Below are 3575 nucleotides of genomic sequence, written 5' to 3'. Positions count from 1 at the left end.
CTAGCCCGCCTCTTCACTAGGGATTCTTCTAGGTGCACTTTTCCACTAATTTCTAATTCTTTATTTCATCTAAGTCATTAGAAGAACTACCTACAAGTAAGCTTGAAAAAGGCTCTGTACCATGGGAGGGTACTATGATACCATTACACAAGATGTGCACATCCTGGAGAAGTACTGTGCCTTTTAGTTGGACCATAAAATGCTTAGTACCGTGGGAGGGTACATGATACCACTACATTAGATGTTCACATCCTGGAGGTCTTTGAGTTGGACCATAAAGTTAACCAATACTATGGCTTGGTCAATCTAGCCCGCCTCTTCACTAGGAGAGAGTTGGACCATAAAGTTAACAAATTCTATGGCTTGATCAATCTAGCCCGCCTCTTCACTAGGAGACACCCCACCATTAGGGGTTCTGTAGGTGCACTTTTTCACTAATTTCTAATCTCTTTATTTCATAAAAGTCATTTGAAGATTGACCTACAAAGTAAGCTTGAAAAATGCACATTCAGAAAATCAAACCCCGATCAATACCGTGGGAAGGTACTATGATACCACTACACTAAATATGCACATCTTGGAGGGAAGTCCTTTTGTCTTTTATGATACCACTACACTAAATATGCACATCTTGGAGGGAAGTCCGGGAAAAGTCCTTTTGTCTTCTAGTTTGACCATGGAGGGAAAGTCCTTTTGTCTTCTAGTTGGACCATATGGAGGGAAAGTCCTTTTGTCTTTTAGTTGGACCATGGAGGGAAAGTCCTTTTGTCGGACCATAGCTTCACCACTACCATTACAGGAGAGTATGATACCCATTGAGGAAGATTGACCTACAAGGTAAGCTTGAAAAATGCACATTCGGGGAATCGAACCCCGGTCAGAACTGTGGGAGGATACTATGATACCACTATACTAAATGTGCACGACCATAAAGTTTTAGCCAGTTCTATGGCTTGGTTAATGTAGCACGCCTCTTTACTATTACACAGGTAAGACACCCATTCTTCTAGGTGCACTTTTCTAGTGATTTCTAATTTCTTTATTTCATCTAAGTCATTAGAAGATTGACCAACAAGTAAGCTTGAAAAATGCACATCTAGGGAATCGAACCCTAATCAACACCATGGGAGGGTACTATGATAGCACTACACTAGTTGTGTTTAACACCATGGGAGGGTACTATGATAGCACTACACTAGTTGTGTTTAGTTTGACCATAAAGTTAGCAATTCTATGTCTCGGATAATCTAGCAATCTAAGTCTCTTCACTATTGTAGTCCATAAATCTAAGTCTCTTCACTATTGTCCCTTCTAGGTGCACTTATAGCCATTTATTTCTAATCTCTTTATTTCATAAAAGTCATTAGACAACATAAAAATATTAGTAGATGATATCAATCACTTATATATCTATAATGCAGGTTATGGGGTTCGAACCCATGCGCACTTGTGTGCAGAAGATCTTAAGTCTTCCCCCTTAACCTCTCGGGCAAACCAGCTAATTTTGTTTACCAAAATTAAATTTAGCTAAACTAAATTTAAATTAATTAATTAAATATTGAAAATAAGTATGAATAATAAATTTGCTTTTGAGAAATATATTAGAAAATAATAAGAGTTGGGGCATCATAGGGTTAAACACATAGTACTCTACCTTTGCATTGTATGACCAAGGAATATAATGAGACATTCATTTGTTCATCCAGGGAAATCATGAAAATGTACATCCAGGGAATCGAAACCCGGTTAGTACCATGGGAAGGTACTATGATACCACTACACTACATTGCACTTCCTAGTGGGAACTGTGTTTTAGTTAGACCATCAAGTTAGCCAATTCTATGGCTCGGTCAATCTAGCCCTATAAGGCCCATAAGTCTAAGCCTCTTCACTACTATTATCTCTTGATTGCATCTATGAAATTAGACAATTGATCTACAAGAAAGCTTAAAAAAAATGCACATTCAAAGAATTGAACCATGATTAGTACCGTGGGAGAGTCTATGATGTTGGGATTTATGCCCTAAAGCCCGGTAATTAATTATTTAGTTTATAACAATATTTTTTATTATTTTATTTATAATTTAATTGTAACAACCCTAAATTTTCACATACTCAAGTCACTAGTAACGTCTCATGCTTATCTATAATGCGGAAATATAACTCTTACATGAACATAATTTATAACGAAAATTTCAAAAAACGTTTAAAACAACTTCTTCTCTAGAAAACACAGTCATGGTCTTACGTGTTTAAATATGAAATACTAAAATTTAGAGAAAACAAAAACAAATACAAAATAATTTAAAACAATGAAATGCAAAACAACCTATTCTAACTTAAGACTAGAAATTTAAATGAGTCTACCCTATACACGTGCCACAGTCTCTGCTCGCGATGCTGCCGTCCTCCGTACAAGTGCGCCTTGCCTTTACCTAAAAAATGATGTGGCACACGGCCTGAGTATTTCAAAGAATACTCAGTAAGTGGCCCCACTATAGGGGGCCATGCAAATGCAAACACATGCAATCATGATTTAGGGACCTATCTTTAATCATCTTAGGGGTGGCCTCCAGTCTCGGACAAATTGAATGTGTAGTACTTCCCTACACACGACTCACACGTGCGAGTGTGAATCCCCAGGGCGCTCACACACCCCCTGGACCCTCTGGTCAAGCTAATCTGTAGCGACATCCAGAGGTCAGCGGAACCCCATAGTATCATGCACCTCATGAACACCCTCATCTGTGTGCTTTCGCACCTGTACGCATACGCGCTCATCATACGGTGCGCGTCCGCACTCATCATCTCTAGGGGAAGTAGCCCTATGCTTATGAACATACAATATGCATGAGGTCCCTCTAAATCCATCATAATGTCTCTTCTGATACAACCCTCTAGTCTCATCTCTTTGTTACTCTAGGTAACACATACTCGTGGATATTTATATTAATATCATTTTCACGCTCTTAGGGTTGTGTCGTATGTCGATCTAACGACATGTTGCTATATGGCACTCATCATCATATAGCATGCTCAATATGGAAAATATCATCATATTAAGGTAAACGTCACGCAATCATCATACTCATCATATTGCCACAAAGTGCATTAAACATATCAAGTACGACATTCATCAAAATATATATATACTGAGCACATCATCAGGTATCATATCCACACATCATCATAAGTCATACATCATCATAACTCATATACCGCACCGTACGACATAGTTCTTACAACATCGTAACTCATACAATTTTTACCTATCCTATAGTAAGGCCAGTTACCTAGTTGGCCTTAGCCGAAGTTTCCCTAATTTAATTAACGTAAGCTCCCGTTCCTTGAGAGCTGCTCCAAAGGTTGCTAGAGTTCGCTTCATATCGAACCATTCGTCACCTTTCGTTAGTATTTCACATTTTAATTAATTATCCAACTAACAATGTGAAATATAGCTCTAAACCGGTCTCAGTAAAAATCAAAATCCACGTTTTCATTGTTTCTAAATTTTAGTTGGGTAGTAAAACTTAAATTGAAAATATGTCGTTATTATTTCATGCTGCTTCAATCAT

General features: G+C 37.9%; 1 non-coding gene across 1 annotated transcript; it reads right to left on the bottom strand.

The window, feature by feature from the left end:
- Window positions 1-1416: 1416 nt before the first annotated feature.
- Window positions 1417-1499, bottom strand: TRNAL-UAA. Its single transcript has one exon. It is a non-coding gene; the product is annotated as a tRNA-Leu (tRNA).
- Window positions 1500-3575: the final 2076 nt, after the last annotated feature.

The sequence above is a fragment of the Cucurbita moschata genome, unplaced genomic scaffold, assembly GCF_002738365.1.
Source record: "Cucurbita moschata cultivar Rifu unplaced genomic scaffold, Cmos_1.0 Cmo_Scf00026, whole genome shotgun sequence".
NCBI classification, from domain to species: Eukaryota; Viridiplantae; Streptophyta; class Magnoliopsida; order Cucurbitales; family Cucurbitaceae; genus Cucurbita; species Cucurbita moschata.
Note: the sequence above shows the minus strand (reverse complement) of the source record. Positions and strands in the feature narration are given on the sequence as shown.